The 19,573-nt window shown below is 45.9% G+C and overlaps 1 pseudogene; it reads right to left on the reverse strand.

The window, feature by feature from the left end:
- Nucleotides 1-1,462: 1,462 nt before the first annotated feature.
- LOC134639193 (granzyme K-like) lies at nt 1,463-2,968 on the reverse strand (annotated as a pseudogene).
- Nucleotides 2,969-19,573: the final 16,605 nt, after the last annotated feature.

A 19,573-nucleotide genomic window follows, 5' to 3' on the forward strand; every position in this document is an offset into this window, starting at 1 on the left:
ATGGAGGAGAGCCAGGTCCCAGACATCCAGAGGCCCCAGAGTACGAGGACCCGAGGAGGACCACCGGGGGGGGCAACAGTGCCACCGTCCTGGGAAGAGCTGAGGAGAGCCCCAAACAAGAGGTCACCCAGCAGCCACGGAGCAGAGACCAGAGGCCTGAGGGCACCCCACTCCCCAGAAGGGGCCCAGCCGGGCCACAGGCGCCAGGCCCCGCCAATCGGCCACGAGGAGTGAGTCGATACATACATGAGCGCCCAGCCCCAGACACCAAGAACCATCAACATACCAACGTCTGAGGGCATCAGCCACCGGCAGGGAGTGTGGTGAGGGGAGATAGGCCTCCATACCTCGGAGAGCCTGAGATGTTCCCAGAGAGGTGGAGTCTAAGGCCCAACCTGACATATAGACATAGACGAACAGGCACATGCAGACACAAACGTGCATTCCCACCCCCATATACACAACCAAATATTCGGCACTCACCCGATGCGGAAACAGACACAAATAGACACTGCACACACATTCACACTCCCCAAACATACTCTGGACCTATACCCCAGGTCCAGGTACCCCCGCCCCCAGAGGGGCAAACCGTACCCGGACCCAGGAGGTGTAACCCTTCTCTCTGGGGTGGAGGAAAGCAGACCTCCTCCTTATCTGCAGTAGCAGGGAGGCCCCGCATCCCAGACCCCAATCCGACAGCCAGCATCTCCTCCCAGCCCCCCAGCCCCGACGGTTAACAGAACGAGGGTGAGTGAAGACCCCATCCAGTTGGGCTGATGCACCAGAGGTCCCCTGCACCGGGGCTGAGCCCCCATGCACCCACCCGCCCACCACCCAGGCGACACAACAACCAGGACCCAAGGCCCCAAGGCCCAGCCAAAGCCCCAGCCCAGGGGCAGAGCACCCCCAGACCCCCAAGCCTCCACGCCCGTCCTGGACCCACCCAAGGACAGCCAGGCTACCAGGCCAGTAACCTACGTCCACCAGCACAGACCCTCCCCGATCTCCGTTGTACGCAGCCACAAGGAAAACACCATCTAAGAGCCACCAGAGCCCCTAACCAGGTCATGGCCACAACCCCCGGGTTAGGCCCTCCAGGGAAAACGTCCCTAGGGAATCCCCAGACGCCCTAAGGCCGTCCCTACCCCCATATCAACCACAATAGCGAAGGCAGGAACAAACCATGACCCCCCACCCCCACTAGGTGATGAAGCCGATCAAAGGAGCCCAGAGGGATTGATCAAATGTGATGGCAGAGGCTGTATCAAGACTAATGTGACCTATCAGATGGCTTTTATATTGGTTAGAGTTAAGATTATTTTTATTTTTCCAGTTAATGAGGACCGTTTTCTTGGCAATGCATAGAGCCGTGTGTGTAACAATTATAGCAAGCTAGCAGAAGCTAAAATATAATGAAATATAAGAGAAACACTGAAATGATCAAATGGATAATGGTCTACAGAGACAGCACTGACAGATTTACCATAAACCATCAAAGGTTCTCATCTTGCTCGTGCAGACTGACGACTGTGGTTTCATGACATTTAGAATGATTTCATTGTCTTCTTGATCCACTTTAGTTGTTTCCTTGAGACAAACGAGTAGACTCCAGGTTTTTTAATGACACCACAACCTGCTCCAAAAGAAGTGACTCCAACCAGCGCTCCATCACACAACAGCGGCCCTCCTGAATCCCCCTGCAGCAAGAACAAACACATGACAGTGTTTCTTTGACTCACAGGTGTTGAGCTGAATGAACATTTACTTCAAACAAGGAAAAATACATGGATTCTTCATACGTACTTGACAGGTATCAGCGACGTTTGTACCATCTGAACCAGCACATATCATGTCTCTGGTGATCTCAGGTCTGTGGTTGTAATAATCACGAGAGTTGCACTTCTGTCTGTCGACCACAGTCACATTGACAGACATGAGGACGTCTGATGTTCGTTTTGTTTCGGTTCATCCCCATCCAGCCACCAGACACCTGCTGCCAGCTGCCGGGTCTTATAGAAACCAGGAGTTTCTATAAGAATAATTATATTAATGCTATTAGTGTATGTATTAATGCATGCGTAATGGCTGTTACTAAGTGTCTGATGAATCAGCATCGAATTTTCTTCCAGCTGAAATACAAATTTCAACAATATTAAATATTATAAATCAAGAACAAGAAAAAAAAAGAATTCAGTAATATAACATGTTTCAGAGGTGTAAATATCTGTACAGCCATCGGTTTAAACAGCTTGACATGTATAATTATAGAAATGTGTGTTTTTTGACCTTTGAAGACTCTGGATACATTAAACACATTTTACTTCCTACTTTCTTGTTCCAGCTCTGGAGCAGCTGGAATACCTTCAAAAAGTTCAGCTTTACTATTTAAAAGGCAGATTTTCTTCATGTGTGTGAATGTGATGAAAGCTGAATTAGAGAAACATTTATTTTTTAAAATACATTTTCCAAATGTGATAAACCTCTGTTTTCATTAAACCTTTTGTCTTTCAGGCATTTCCTGGAGACAAACTTGGAGTGATTTCCATAAACACATTCACCTGTTCGTTTTTGTCTATAATGTAAGAAAACAAGAATATAAGATGAGGAAAGACATGTAAACATAGCAGCGTGCTAAAATGTTTATACTGACCTTCACAGTAAAATGCTAGGTGGCATCATGTAATAGTAATGTCATTTTTAATGTACTCACTCTAAACCAATATGTATTATTAGAGTGAGTGTATGGACATTACAATTTATCACAATGAAAAAAGGAGACAATCTCACACACGTCTGTAAAAAATAAATACTGTAATTTTTTTATTAGAAAAAAATAAGAAAAAAAATAAAGTTCATGTTCCTACCGAGTGCAGTGGGCAGCCGTCAGCACCCACTGTGGATGGATCAATGTCCCTCCACATGAAGACAGTTTACTTCTTAAATAAGCCATGAAAGGCAGCGAGTGCGGCTCAACTTCTTTCCCTTGAATGATCTCAGAACCGTGACCTGAAACAAAAAGAAAATATCCAAAAACATAAATCAGCAGATGATCGAGTCAAGAACAGATGAGTGAAAAAAACACTCTGCACCAAGATATCAGCAATGTGCTATTTGTTGTTTACACAGAACAATTATTAATTAATTAAAGTACAACAGAAATGTTACTCGCCTGGCTGTGTGATGAAGAGGAGCACACATGAGAGGAAAAGACTGAAATTCATCAGGCAGAACATTTTTCCTGGCTGTGGCAGATCCCATATGGAACAGATATATATAAATCTTATAAAGTTTGTATCTGTCTTGTGTGAAACTTGTATGAAAAGCATACAAGAGTGAAAATAGATATAAGATCCCTTGAAAAATTATATAAATGAAACTTGTATGTTTTGGATACTTACTAAAACAATATATGAAAGTAATGAGAAAGTGGCCACTTTCATGAGTAAATCATATAAGCCTTATATGATTCACTATATGAAGTAGGCCACATCTTATGCAAGTCTTTTATAAGTTTTTACTATTTCTTTTCCATATGGGATCAGATGTTGAATGCAGTGAAACTCACTGTGATGAGTTACACACAGGTGTAAACTGATGAGTGCTGATGTTGTTTTAATGCCTGTGGTCAGACTGGTCATAAGTGATGACCTTCAGCTCTTTTTATATCGTGCATTATCTCACATCAAAACTTGGTGCACCACTTTCAGCAACACGCATGAATGTTTCTAACAGCAGCTCACAGTTTCAGTGGGTGTTGGTCCACACGTTCAGTTACACCCATGAGTGTTTCTAAATGCCTGTTTTAATAAGAATATTTATGAAAGTAAATGATCTGAAAGGACAGAGCGTACAAACTACTGACCAATACTTCAGAATACAATAACTGAACTCTATTTCCTCCAATCAGCCACACTAATTATTTGATCCCCTGCTGAAACTGATTACAGATTACTCGTTAAGTGTATTAAGCCCACTGAATCATTTCACTCCATGCTAACCTCCTACCACAGTGGGTAAGACTGAAGATCTGTAAAAGGACGTCAGGGACACGACTGACGACGTACACAAGGCTGGGATAGACTACAAGATCATCAGCGATAAGCTTGGTGAGAAGGTAACAAGTGTTGGTGTGATTATTCAGAAATGGAGAAATGTCACTTCCTCAGTCTGTCTATGAACCAGATTACAAGCAAAGACTCTTCAAACGCACCACAGCAGCTTCTAACTTCTCCTTTTCTCCCTGCAGACGCTCCGGCTGTATTCCTACAAACTGTTTCTGCCGGCAGCTCAACTTCACTCAGACAAACCATCGCTGCTTTTAATACAACTGCAGTCAGCTGGAGTCTGCTCTGAATTCACTTCAAGCTTAAACATTGTGAGTTTAGCCTCTGTAACAAAAGAACTTCCCAAATATGAAATAAAGTTGTTCTTAAATTAAAGGTATAAACATTAAAATCTGACTCTGTGTGAGAGAGAGATGGATGGATACAGTATCTCACAAAGTGAGTACACCCCTCACATTTTTGTAAATATTTTATATCTTTTCATAGGACAACACTGAAGATATGACACATTGCTACAATGTAAAGTAGTCAGTGTACAGCTTGTATAACAGTGTAAATTTGCTTTCACCTCAAAATAACTCAAACACAGCCATTATTGCTTAAACCAAGCAAAGGTGGCAGCAACAAAAGTGAGTACAGCCCTAAGTAAAGAAGGTCCACTCTCTCATACTGTAATGTCAGTGAGAGTCACTGGGGAAGGCAGTGTAGTAACATCCATTTCATTTGAGGTAAAGTGATAGAATGATACAGAATGAAGGACTTGTGAGGAGCCTGCATGGCTGCAGCACACTGCAAAAATCATAGACATATTTGTGCCAAGTGTGACAGCAGTATGGAAAACAGTGTGTTTCATTGGAAATAGATGTGTTTGAGGTACATGTAGTGAACTGAACCAAACACATAGATCACATGAAGTTCTCTTTCTCAGTAGAGCATAAGCATAAAAATGTCCTTTTCCCCTGTAGTTCAGAATTTAGAGCCTTTATGTTGACACCATTACAGTTGTAACTGTCACTGTCTGAGGCAGATCATGGAGAAGTGGGGAAGCAGGACCCAAATGCTGGACTCTTGGATGCAGACAGTGCGTTTATTTACAGTGCAGTAAATAATTACACAATAAAGAATCCCTGTATGTCCCGATTTCCGTTCAGTGCCTTCCTCCCAATGCTCGTGCTCCGCGTCTCCCCTCCCGTGATTCTCGTGCCCTCTCGTTCCCGCACTCCTGCTGGAAAAGCCACAGAAGCAGCCGTTAGCACTCACTTCAATACCAACAGACTAAACGCACTGGAAAAAGTGAAAACACTAACGGGTAATCACACAATAATCCAGTGTCGAGCAGCACTCAGCCACACTGCTATGTAGCTCCCCTGACGACCCTGATCAGGTGGAGGTGTGTGTGTTCCTCCTCCTCGGGTGTGGCCAGCCTCCCAACGGGACACACCCACTAGGCCTGGTGGTCCAGGAAAACCAGGACATCACACACATGCACACACATACACAATAGAAAGGGAAACCAGGGGCACAAGCACCACACATAATCATGGTACACAGAACAGCATATAAATATGTCCAAAACTGCTCACGGACCCTGGGACCCCAGACCCAGATCCAGGTCCCTGACAGCAACATGCAAGAAGCATTTTTGTTTTCATGATCATCCACTGTTCAATTAAATCAGGCAGTAAAATCCAAGCTAAACATACTAATATTTGCAGCTACAAACACACACTGATCATGACTCATTGATTGACTGATTATTTGAAACACATGCACCCTCACGTACCCAGGCCATGATGTTAAAACACACTTCATGATATTTATTTGAATATCATTTCTATGCTTTGGCTCTCTGTAGACTGATCCAGAGGTCTGCAGACTCTTGAGTTTCACTTGACGAGCAGCTCCTTGGTGCACTGCATCACACTCTGTGTGCTCTCTCAACTGGACATTTGTAGCCTGGATGGCTTCAATGGCCTCAGTTAGATCTCCAGTTATGTTTTGTAGAGCTGTACTCATGAATCCTTCTTTACATCTTTGTTTGTTCACTTCCTCGACACATTTAAACAAAGCTACTGTGTCAGAGTGGAGTGTCACTGTCTTCTCTACAGACGGTGTGCACGTAGCAGGCTAGTTTTGTTGTTGTAGATCATCCTGGACCGTTTGTCTTCCTGTGTCCTTTTTAGACCGTGTTAAAGATAACTGCTTATGTGACAGGATGTGAGTTAGAGTGCCGTTCCTTTTAAAGTTTGGAACATGTAAACAGCCATGAGGGACTGCTTCATTAAACTTTTGCCTAGCAACCTGGACTGAAGCTTACAGCGGGACACGGCTAATGGACCCAAACAGGAAGATAAGATAAGATAAGATAAGACTTTATTGATCCCACGACGGGGAAATGTTTGCGTTACCTCAGCTCAGGTACAGACATCAGAAGGAAATTCAAAAAAACATTTAAGTACAACCAATGAAAAAAAGTAAGATAATACACCATATACAACGGTAGCATACACAGTATGTGATTATGGATATGGTTGTGGAAATATGCAAGACATGAGCTATATAGCTTAAGTTAGAAGTTTTGTTGTAGCCTGATAAATAAAGGCCCATAAACAGGTGACAAACAAAAACCGGTTGGACTGTGTACAAAACTGAAAGCTGTGAATAATGATAACACCACCTAACATGTCACGGTGCTGTCTGGTCTTTGACCAGAAGTTTGATTTTTTTAAATTGATTATTTATTCTTTTGGATTTAAGAGGTGATTTACTTTCAGTCTGTGTTATTTAGATCTCACCCTGGGTCAGTACACCTGAATCACATGATTAGTTCATGACCAGGCCTTTGGAAAGCTTAAAGACATTTAAATCAGCTGTGTTGGATCAAGGACACATCTAAAACCTGCAGGACACCAGCCCTCGAAACCTGGAGTTGGACACCCCTGGACTAGTCCTTAGTTCCTCATGATGTCAGTTCTTTTCTGTGTCCAGTCTGTGTGTGTCCGTCATGTCTCCATGTCAGTGTCACGTTCACGTGTCTTAGTCCTGGTCTCTGTGTTTGTTTTTTTCTATTTTTTATATTACAGTTTTTCTCAAATGCTAAAACACATTTCACTAACGTTTCCACCATGTTCCCCAATGTCTAAACACAACACCCTTTTCTAAAGCTACATAAACACAACCTCACCCTCCCACTGCAAAACTCAAACTTTCACACCAAAAGAGCAGCTCGAAGCTTTCAAAAATGTAAACACCATACACATCATTACACACTACAGCAAAACAATTGAAAACACAATGCTCAATTTGTGAGAAGGTTCTTTGTTTTATAACTGCCAATGCATATTTTTTGAAACTATACAGTAACGGATCGTCGTAGATCTCTGCAGAGGATTAGGCATTTAGATTTGTGAGTTTCATATGAAGAGTATAAATCTATAGAAAATCCTGCATGTACGTACACTACTGTAACACAACTCAATGCAAAAACAGAATCTATTGCACACAACAGTACTCTTGAAAACATGATAAGGCTGCGAAGTTTTTTTATTTACTTTAGTCACACCACACACACACCACAATCACTGTGCGGCATCATGTCGCTGAGCTGCATCGGGCCACATCACCTCATCCACATCGCAGGCTATATTGTCTCTCGCCAGGCACCGCGGGAAAAACGCCCTGGAATGGCGAATCCATCGTTGGAAGGCCTCCGCTGGGATGTCAACACAGGCCAGCTCCATTGCCCTTTGGAGGTTCTCTCTTGTGTATGGTTGTCTGTCATAAACCTTCCATCTCCATGATGAGAAGAACCCCTCTATAGGGTTCAGGAAAGGGGAGTAGGGTGGCAGACAGACGTTTAAAAAGTGGTCACTGTTGGTGGTGAACCACTCTCTGATTTGGTTTGTTCTGTGGAAGCAGACATTGTCCCAAATGATCACATAAATGTGATGTGCGGGCCCAGGATGGTGTTGTTGGCGGTCCAGGAGGATGTCTTTTAGCTCCTCTAGGAAGGTGAGGAGACGTTGGGTGTTGTAAGACCCAAGGACAGCATGCCGGTGGACAAGCCCCTCCGAACCCATGGCCGCACAAAGAGTAATATTACCCCCCCGTTGGCCAGGGACCTCAGTGATGGCTCATTGGCCAATGATGTTACGGCCTCTTTGCCTGCGTTTCTGCAGGTTGAAGCCAGCCTCATCCAGGAAGAGGTACTCATGAGGTCTGGCCATCGCGTCCAACTGTAATATCCTCTGTGAAAATGTGAAAGTGCACAGGTGTTCAGAACAACAGTCAATCAGGTAGCACAGTATTGTCCAGAAGTAATGTAGGCCACTGAGCAACACAGTATGTCCACTAACTGTACTGTGAACATGGATGTATACTTACTTGCACATACTTGTAACGTAGGTCTTTGTGTCGCGCAGAGTTGCGCTCAAAGGGAGCCCTATAGACCTGTTTCATCTGCGTCTTAGAACTCGGTCTATTGTGGCCAAGCTGACATCGTCAATGCTCTCAAAGTTGACATTATTGGCAATGACTTTGTCTCTGATCTCCTGGAGTCTGATGAGGTTGTTCCCACGAACCATATCCACAATGAGGGTTTCTTGTGCCGCTGTAAATATGGCAACCCTCTCACCTCTATGTGGCATTCTTTCAACTCTAAAGAAAGAAACACGTGTTGTCAACTGACATGTGTTACAATACAGTCACAACTGATTTGAAACCAATAGACTACTTTCACAGGTTTGTAAAACTGTATTGTGACAAAGAAAGCAATAGAGTACAATACCTGTTGTGTTGTCTGAATGCCCTGATAATGGTGGCCACGGTGAACCTACTCAGGTTTGGACGGACTCTTAGTCCTGCTTCAGCCATTGTCATGCCATGGACAATGACTGTTGCTCGCATCTCGTCCGTAATGATGGTGCGAGGTTGTCTTGCTCTCCCTCCTGGACCTTCTCCTTTCCCATGTTGGCCTCCTCCTCTTCCTCTTTGACCTGCTCCTCTTCCTCCTCTCATTTGAACTCCTCTTCCTCGTTGGCCTGCTCCTCTTCTTCCAGGGCCAGCTCTTCTCCCTCCTCTGCATCGAATTCCTCTTCCCTTGACTCTGCCTTCATCCATTATGTTTGTTTGGAATCTTCAGCATACTGTGCACTCTGCGCTTTTATACATGTGGTCACAGCATTAGCAACAAGTGTCTTCAATTTTGAGTCGTTGTGTGTAATGAATGACGCCAGGTGTGTTCATTGTGTTCAAATATTGCTGACTGTGGCAAGCATGTTGCATCACATGAGCTTTGAGCAGAGTTTTTTTGCAACTTGTGTTTTAGCAAGGCAAAATGTGGTTAGATTTATGACAACGGAGGATTGTGTTCTGTGAATTGTGTCTTCATGTGACATGTGTTTATGGTATTGGTAAATGATGGCTAGATTTAGTAAATGTGTTTAGACAACTGGTCATTTGGTTTAGAGGTCTGGCATTTGTGTTTTAGCATTTGAGAAAAACTGTAATAGCCTCTCGTCCTGTGTGCATTGTGTCTCTTTACTCTGTAATTAGTTCCAGTTGTGTTCCCACTTGTTAGTCATCGTCTTGTTAGCTGCTGTGTCCTCGGTTTTCTCTGTTCCTTGTTGTGTCATCTCAGCTAGCTGTGTGTTCCAGTTTTCTCCTTGCCTGAGTTTTTGTATTTCCTGTAACAGCAATGAGGCTTCATTTAATTTGTCTTTGGTTCCTACTCTGCCTGCATAAAGTGCACCTTGACACAACAGGCTAAAGTAAATGCATAAAGCATCACATTAATATGTAGGGTCAATCATCCAGTTAGAACAGATGGACAGTTTAATGCCTCGAACAGCTTATTGCTCAACAAGCCAGATCTGTCATTGTCGCTCTACACAAGTGTTATTGTCCTCTTTTTGTTTTTTTTCTCCTCCTTGTGTCTGTATCACTGTGAAACTAAGCTTAGATTATTCTCATTTTCATTCTGTGCTCTAAAGACTGACTGTCACGGACCCGGCTCTGGAGGACTCAGGGGGGTCCGTGAGCAGTTTTGGACTATTGTTGCTGTCATTATTATTATTATTATTATTATTATTATTATTATTATTATTATTATTATTATTATTATTAGGTGGGGGCTCTGTCGTCTACTGCTCTGTTCACAGTTGTATGTAGAGTGTGGGTGCGTGTGGGTTTGCTCCTCTCTCTCTCCCCGGTCCTCGGGCTGTTTACAGAAGTGCACGCCGTGGGAGAGGCGTGTCCTGGCGACTGTCGTCATTGGGAGTCCCTCTTCACTATTACCGGCCCACCTGCAGCTGATTACCTGACCAGCTGTTGGTAATCATCCCTCCCGGCTAGAGAGAGGTATTTAACCTGGACTCGCGGCGACAGTCGACGTGGGATTATTACTCTGAACTGGTATAGTCCGTGGGAGCAGTGTGTGTTTGTTAGTCGGCCAGCGTGTGGCTAATTGTGGACTCTCCTTCTTCCTCCAGGATAGCCGAGCGGAGAAGCGAGTTGGGGAGCACACGCACTAAGGGAGCTACAGCACGGGACGCTCTGGGAGCAGGAGACGAGCACCATTGGAATATTGCACCTTTGAGTTTATTGTTGGACTTACCTGTCTGTTCTCTGTAAATAAAGTGCACTGTGGCATCGAAGAGTCCCGCGTTTTGGGTCCTACTTCCCTCGTCCCCACGGTCTGAGTGGCAGACCGTGACAGAATAATCCCACCACCATGGACCCAGCGGACTCAATGGAGAGAGTCAGGAGAAAGGTGACAGACAAAGTTTATCGTCTGTGTGACCTGTGGCTGGAAGCGCACGAGGAGGGTTTACGTCGCACTGTGGAGAAGCGGCTGAAAGAGACGCTGTCTTGCTTTCCTTGGGTATGGGATACGCTCTACCCGATCGTCGCGGACTTCCTAGTTAACACGCTCCACCTCCACCCTCCTACTCAGGCTGCTTTTCTGCCCGACCAGCTGGTGGACCCGCAGCCTGAGACGCCGACCCCGGCATCGTTAATGAAACGACGCTCGCGCCGCCGGCGCTCATCACCGCAGCCGGATTCACGGACTTCACTACAGCCGGCTGTGGTGAGTTCTAAGGACAATTTTTCACTTTCCACTCCTTCTGTTTGTTTACTTAGGAACTGTGAGACCGCTAAGCCTGTTACTCAGGCAGCCGCCCAGTCTATAGCTGAGTGGTCTGCGGTTCGATCATCTACCCTACCTACAGCAGCCTCCATTCCACTACCCGCTCCAGCAGCTCTGAACGCAGCTGGGAGTAAAACGAACTCTATCAGTGTGTTTAAGCCTTTCCCTGTGACGGTGGAAATGGAAGGGGAGGAAGGAAAGAAGAGGGTAAAAGAGATCGCGGAGATTGAGAGTGTTGCTAAGGAGTGTTTCTCGCTGCCCTTACCCAAACTGACTGCCGGCACTGCACAGCCCAAGCCACAGCATCCCGGCCCGGCCATGCGCCCTGTGCAGGTGCCATTAGTACCGCCTCTGCCCGAGGTCTCCACACCACCCTCCGTCTCACTGTTTGCTGCTGCCACCCTACTGACTTCACCACTAGCTCCGTTAGCTGCCCAGCCAGTAGCTCCGTTAGCTGCCCAGCCAGTAGCTCCGTTAGCTGCCCAGCCAGTAGCTCCGTTAGCTGCCCAGCCAGTAGCTTCGTTAGCTGCCCAGCCAGTAGCTGCAGCTCAGTTAGTTGCTCAAGCACCTGCTCACCTACCTCAACAAACATCCCTACACTCAGTAGCTCTGTCTTTAGTACCGTCAGCCGATCAGCCTGTGGCTCAGCCAGCCGCCCAGCACGTAGCTCCGCCAGCCGCCCAGCACGTAGCTCCGCCAGCCGCCCAGCACGTAGCTCCGCCAGCCGCCCAGCACGTAGCTCAGCCAGCCGCCCAGCACGTAGCTCAGCCAGCCGCCCAGCACGTAGCTCAGCCTGCTGGACGTACCGAGGAGCCCACTCTGCCAAGTGAGGACTGTTTACCTGGGCTGGAACAGACTGATTGCCCCGCACCGCCCCAGCTGCAGCATCACGAGCTGGCTGTAAACCGTGTGCTGTCTCAATCAGCTTCACCTTGGCCAGGGGTCTCCGTCTCTGCTGAAGGGTCCGAGGGGCCGCTTCAGCTATCAACTGTTTCACCCTTCACATCAACTACGCTGTCATCCATTCCACCATCCACGTCCCCTACTCTGCCACCGCATCCGCCGTCTGTTGCTGCCGTGTTGCCGTCGTCACCGCCTGTTGAGGAGTTTGGCGAGCGGGAGGAGCCCGAGCCGCAGCAGGAGAGAGCGCCGCCTGATCAGGAGCTCGGCGAGCCGCAGCAGGGGAGAGCGCCGCCTGATCAGGAGCTCGGCGAGCCGCAGCAGGAGAGAGCGCCGCCTGATCAGGAGCTCGGCGAGCCGCAGCAGGAGCTCGGCGAGCCGCAGCAGGAGAGAGCGCCGCCTGATCAGGAGCTCGGCGAGCCGCAGCAGGAGCTCGGCGAGCCGCAGCAGGAGAGAGCGCCGCCTGATCAGGAGCTCGGCGAGCCGCAGCAGGGGAGAGCGCTGTCTGATCAGGAGCTCGGCGAGCCGCAGCAGGAGCTCGGCGAGCCGCAGCAGGAGAGAGCGCCGCCTGATCAGGAGCTCGGCGAGCCGCAGCAGGGGAGAGCGCCGTCTGATCAGGAGCTCGGCGAGCCGCAGCAGGAGCTCGGCGAGCCGCAGCAGGAGAGAGCACCGCCTGATCAGGAGCTCGGCGAGCCGCAGCAGGGGAGAGCGCCGTCTGATCAGGAGCTCGGCGAGCCGCAGCAGGAGAGAGCGCCGCCTGATCAGGAGCTCGGCGAGCCGCAGCAGGAGCTCAGCGAGCCGCAGCAGGAGAGAGCGCCGCCTGATCAGGAGCTCGGCGAGCCGCAGCAGGAGCTCAGCGAGCCGCAGCAGGAGAGAGCGCCGCCTGATCAGGAGCTCGGCGAGCCGCAGCCGGAGAGAGCGCCGCCTGATCAGGAGCGCGCTGAGCCGGAGGAGCCCGCACCGCCATCTGAGGACGATCTCGGTGAGCCGGAGAGACCGCCACGTCCAGCTGCCCGGCCGCCACGTCCAGCTGCCCGGCCGCCACGTCCAGCTGCCCGGCCGCCACGTCCAGCTGCCCGTCCGCCACGTCCAGCTGCCCGGGAACTGCCACGCCGCCGCCACCGGACCCGTGGCCGCCCGCCGGAGCTACCGCGCCGCCGTCCCCGGGCCCGGGGAGAGCCGCCGGAACGGTTTCGCTGCCACTGCCGGACTCATGGCCGCCCACCAGAGCTGCGGCGCCGCTGCCATGGCACCCGTGGCAGGCCGCCTGAAGTGTTTTGCTGCTATCACGGGACCCGAGGTAGGCCACCTGACCTCTGGTGTTATAGTTACTGGCCGCCTGAACTGTTCAGCTCCCGCCACGGTAACCGGGGGGGTTATTGAACTGTTTTGTGCCTCCGCTGGAGTCGCGGTTGAGCCTCTGGGACTTTTGGGTTTGACGGTTCGGTCGTTTGGGGTTGGTTCCTGCCCTCCGTCCTGTTACCCCCCGCCGCCCGCCCTGGGGTGGTTTTCCTTTTTTTTGCTTTTTGTTTTAGGGTCGTCGGGAGCCGACCCTTAGAGGGGGGGTACTGTCACGGACCCGGCTCTGGAGGACTCAGGGGGGTCCGTGAGCAGTTTTGGACTATTGTTGCTGTCATTATTATTATTATTATTATTATTATTATTATTATTATTATTATTATTAGGTGGGGGCTCTGTCGTCTACTGCTCTGTTCACAGTTGTATGTAGAGTGTGGGTGCGTGTGGGTTTGCTCCTCTCTCTCTCCCCGGTCCTCGGGCTGTTTACAGAAGTGCACGCCGTGGGAGAGGCGTGTCCTGGCGACTGTCGTCATTGGGAGTCCCTCTTCACTATTACCGGCCCACCTGCAGCTGATTACCTGACCAGCTGTTGGTAATCATCCCTCCCGGCTAGAGAGAGGTATTTAACCTGGACTCGCGGCGACAGTCAACGTGGGATTATTACTCTGAACTGGTATAGTCCGTGCGAGCAGTGTGTGTTTGTTAGTCGGCCAGCGTGTGGCTAATTGTGGACTCTCCTTCTTCCTCCAGGATAGCCGAGCGGAGAAGCGAGTTGGGGAGCACACGCACTAAGGGAGCTACAGCACGGGACGCTCTGGGAGCAGGAGACGAGCACCATTGGAATATTGCACCTTTGAGTTTATTGTTGGACTTACCTGTCTGTTCTCTGTAAATAAAGTGCACTGTGGCATCGAAGAGTCCCGCGTTTTGGGTCCTACTTCCCTCGTCCCCACGGTCTGAGTGGCAGACCGTGACACTGACACACATCATGTCAGGATGTTGTTTATAGATGTTCGTGGTGAGTGATGTGTTCAGGGTCCGGGCCAGGGGACTTCTTGCTCTGTGGCTTGTGGTCATATGCAGAATGACTGATGGAGGCAACAGTTACATTTGTCACTGTGAATGACTGAGCAGGTGAATGATAATGGTTTATTTGGCTGCTATGTAGTTGCAGCCTCCAGTGTTATTGTTGCTGTTTGAGATTCCTCTTTAAATGAATACATTTTGAATGTTTCTCCAAAGAATAAAATAGTTAAATGTTTCTGTCCATTTGCATTTTCTGTTCAGTGCAAAGGTTTGAGGCCCGTTACATAAAAATAGCCCAACATTTAAAAAGAGTCAAACATGTAGTTTGTGTGATGGTTGGGGGCTGCTCTGCTGCTGGATGGATTGATGTAATCAATGGATGGATGAATTCTGCTTTCCACCAGCAAATCATGAAGAATGTTTGGCCACGAGTTCATGTCCTGAAGTTTAAGAGCATTCAGGTTCAGCAGGGCAAAGATCAGAAACACACCACCGAGCCCACCTCAAAAAACACAATGAATGTTATAGAGTGCACTCCTCAAAGCCTTAAATTCAACTGAGATGCTGTGACATTAAACAGGAAGTTCATGTTTGAACGTCTGATGTGGTTGAATTAAAACAATTCTGCAAAGTAAAGTAAAGTAAAGTAAAGTAAAGTAAAGTAAAATTTCCTCCAGAACGATGTGAAAGACTCATTTGCAGTCATCAAGTGCTTGATTGCAGTTCTTGCTGTCAAGTGTGGCAGGACTAGTTTTCAGGTTTAATTTTTCACATAAGACGAAGCAGGTTTGGAAAACTTTTCTCTTTAAAGAAATAATTTATAAACCACATTCTGTATTCAGTCTGGTTATCGCTGTCTGTTGTTGAACTTTATTTGTTGATCCAAAACATGCAAGTGTGACCAATGGGGAGAAGAAGAAATCAGGAAGAGAGCAAATACTTTTTCACAGCCTTGCGTGGTTTTACACCATGTGGTGAAGGTCAGGAGGTGAAGTAACACTGCGATGTGCTGAGGCCGAGTGAGTTAGGAGTAAGTTCAGTAAAGTATTAAACATTTAAAGTGTAATATCCTTGTGTACCATGTTTTTAAGACATTAACTTCAATGTTATGTGTTATATTTTTAACAGTGTTCTCTACATGTCAGTCATGATTAAAATATAGCATAACTATAATTCTTTAATAATGTTTTTTATATCATCAGTAAGTTCCCAGTTTCATGGTGTTTCTGTGAACTGGTTGAAGCAACAGCTCTCAAAAAATGTAGCAGAGAGCCCCACCTAGTGGTGTAGTGTGAAAGTGTCAGTGCCACAGTGCAGTGAGGACCATGAAAGTGTGGCAGCACGAGGTGGTGGAAACTGAAGAACAGAGCAAGGAACCGATGGTGTCACACGCACACACTAGAATGGCAACGTGGTAACTGGGAGCTCAAAACTTTTATAATTATAGTGAAAACCCGACAACGCCACCCTGAGAATATTTAGTTTGAAACTATGCTAATTATCAAGAAGACACTTTGGTCTGTAAGGTTTGAGACAGAGACGTGGTTCAGGATAAAACAAACAACTGACAGCTGTTAACAAATGTCTCATGAAAGAGCCGATGAATCATTCGTTCATGTGCTGTAAAGTTCAGAGCTGTGGTTTACCAGTGGGTGAATGGGATGCCAGATGAGGACAGGTCCCACCAGCAAGGCACCCAGTCACCTCCACTATGGGCCTTCTGCTTATGAATGAATGAAACACAAGTTCTTAATATATCCAAAACAAAGCTTAAACACACAGCTGTGGTTAACCCTGCTGCAGAAACACACTGTCCATCTGCAGCTAGAAAAAGAGCCTTCCAGTGGTGTAACATAAAAACCTACAAATCAAACATTCAGATGTACAAACAAAAAAATTAAATCTTCAGAGCAGATAATTTCACAGCACTATTCTGTATTGTTATACATACAACTGCTCTAAAAGAATAAGTCAAAACATTAAAGTGCAAATTAACAGGCTTTGCACAGACGGCTCAAATCCTGAAACCTTGAACCAGAGTGTTGCAGACAGAGCAAACAAGAGGACGAATAAGGCAACAAGGCAAAAACCCAGACTTCTGATCAAAAGGCGTCACCCAGTTTGCAAACAAGGTGACCAATAGGAGGCTTCTGCAGCCTACAACCTGTAACGGCGAGAGAAGTCATGTAACCGAAGCCCTGGATGCGTACAGCAACAGGTGAGCGAGTGAGACACACTCAGATGGCAGCTACAATTTATAGTAATGTGATTGGCTACTGATGGTGATTCACAAAGCTAGATTAAAATACAGTCCCGATCAAAAGTTTAAGACCATTTGAAAAATGGCAAAAATCATGTTTTACATGTTTGGATGTTAACAAGGTTCCAAGTAGAGCTTCAACGTGCAACAAGAAGAAATGAGACAAAGCACTGAGCATGCAATTGATTGAAAACAACGCTTAAACTGAAAGAGATTGTTATAGGGAGACCGGGGATAGTTGTAACGTGGGTCAGTTCTAACACTTCCAATTTCTCCAATCAGGGCTAAGTTTCAAATGATGTGATTCATCCTGTGCATGCCCAATTCAGTTCTGCTATCACATGTGAAAAATCAGCACATTTTGTCAAACACAGACAATTTAACACGAAAAAAAGTAATTTGTATGCCAAAAAGTAGGTTTTTCTACTTTATTTCAATTTCTAATAGCATTATCTGCTTTGTAGTTAAACTCATCAAACTTAAATTATGTTATTTGTGTGTCTATGGGATTATAGTCTGTGTAGGTCTTTAGTGCTAATGTTTTAGCCGTTGGCTGTAATGTTAGCTAGTTCATGGCTATAGGAGTCTGGGTCAGTTGTAACCAGTGATGGGAATAACGGCGTTACAAGTAACGGCGTTACAAGTAACGGCGTTACTTTTTTCAGTAACGAGTAATCTAACTAATTACTATTCCTATCGTTACAACGCCGTTACAGTTACTGACAAGAAAATGCGATCCGTTACTATTTTTCAACAAACAGACAGTTGAAGCTGTGTTCAGCTTACCGCATCTCATATCAGTTGCACGGAAGTAGCTGTAAGTAATCTGGACGCTACAGCTTTAAGCAGCTGCGCGCTCCCGCGGACGGCAATCACGATCACTGTCTAGCACAACACCTGGAGCTCAGGAGGCAAAACAATCACATGAGTGCTGCTGTTTGACTGATTGGTAAGCCAATCACATGACCACTTAAAGACAAAGCAACAAGGTGATATATACCAGTTTATAAATTGTGTTGATAGGCCACGTAAAACCAGAGTCGTGATAAACAAGATATACGCGGCGTTTTTACCTCAATAGTTTTGCCACGTTAGCGCTAGCAAGCACTCTCTGCTTATGAGCAAAAAACCAAAACAAAACAGGGGAAGTTTTAGGAGTGACGGCGAGAGAGAGAGAGAGAGAGAGAACAGAAAAAGAGAGAGAGAGTTTTGAGATGTGAGAGATTTGTGACGTTTAGCGTGTTTGGAGTGTGTAGTTAATGTGTTGTCTTGTGTAGTTAGTGTGTAGTGTTGTGGATAGTTTTGTGTTGTGTGTCAGAACAATGAGGCGACTGCTGTCTCCAGGTAGAAACAGGAGTGATACACCTGCTGCTGTCAGACCTGCAGGTATCAGGCTGTGATGTTCCCCTTTATAGTGGACAGAAATTATTTTTTTGGAGTGGCACAAATAATTTTTGTGGCATCTTATTGAAGAACAGCTGATTGTTCTGTAAATAGTTTGAAATGGTTATTTAAAAAATCAAGGTAAATGGATGCAAATAAATTTGTTGTTTGCAAAACTTGTGCATAGGATTTTAAAATTGACAATTAATATTTGCATTTGAAGTTATGAAATATCATTCATTAAACATGTTTATGGTTGTTACAGTAAAAATATAACTTTTTCTACTCTGATTTTATGTTTTTTGTCTGATTTTAGATCAATTGTGTTAATACAGTCAAAATGAAAACATAACTGTAAATTCAGACACGTGATGTTGTGCTAAAAAGAATGATACCAAACAAGACAAAGCAAATAGTTTTTAAAGGTGAAATGTGGAGGAAACATCAAAAGTAGTAAAAAAATGGCCAATTATACCCTGGACCCCAGAGGGTTAAACGTTCTTTGTTTTTTTTTAAGTAATGCAATACTTACTTTTCCAAGTAATTAATTACTTTTAGAATATTGTAACTCAGTTACTAACTCAGTTCCTTTTTTAAGAAGTAACTAGTAACTATAATTGAATTACTTTTTCAAAGTAACTTGCCCAACACTGGTTGTAACAGCAACAGTCTGGGTCAGTTGTAACAATAATGCAGATGTTACAACTTACCACACTATTACTTTAACTTATATGAAACAAGTTGGGGCAATGACATCAGCAGAGAGAGGTTCACTGGTCGCCTTTGTTTATGCGGTTAATGCCATTGGCAACACAATTCCTCCACTGTTTGTGTTCCCACACATACATTATGCAGACCACTGTGTCAGAGATGGACCAGTAGGAAGTATTGGTAGTGGAAATAAATCAGGATGGGTGCAAGAAACAGATTTCCTCATCTTTCTGAAGCACTTTGCAAACCACACCAAGGTAAGCCATGGTAAAAAGTAATGGAATTGTGATGCTGGTGAACAACTACATTTTTTCAGCTTCATTGTTATGTTCAAAAGTTGTTGCAAGAGTTGTAGGTTATAATGCCCACTGAGCCAATGAGGCCAAACTCAAGGAAGACCAACCAAAATTAATGAAATATTCAGTTGCAGAAAATTCCATAATTTGTCTTTTTGGGGGGTTGGAATATGTTCAAAAGCTAGATTTCTGCCTTCTGTCACACACACACAGCTACATAAATGGCTCTAAGTGCATTCATGTGTTGAATAAACAAAGATTACATGTTAATGTTTTGTCAGTACCCTTATTTCATTGTGTTACATTTCACCCCAGGATATGTTACAACTAACCCAGACTATGGGGTTAATTGTAACATTTCACTCTTTGTGTTTGAGACCATACCATGCAATGGGTAATTGTGCTGCAGAGAAAATAGCTGCACTATTTAATAGCAGAGACGTGTAAATACTTTGCATTACATTTTGAATCCACTACCTTAAAA

Source organism: Pelmatolapia mariae, linkage group LG12 (genome assembly GCF_036321145.2).
Source record: "Pelmatolapia mariae isolate MD_Pm_ZW linkage group LG12, Pm_UMD_F_2, whole genome shotgun sequence".
In the NCBI taxonomy this organism is placed as follows: domain Eukaryota; kingdom Metazoa; phylum Chordata; class Actinopteri; order Cichliformes; family Cichlidae; genus Pelmatolapia; species Pelmatolapia mariae.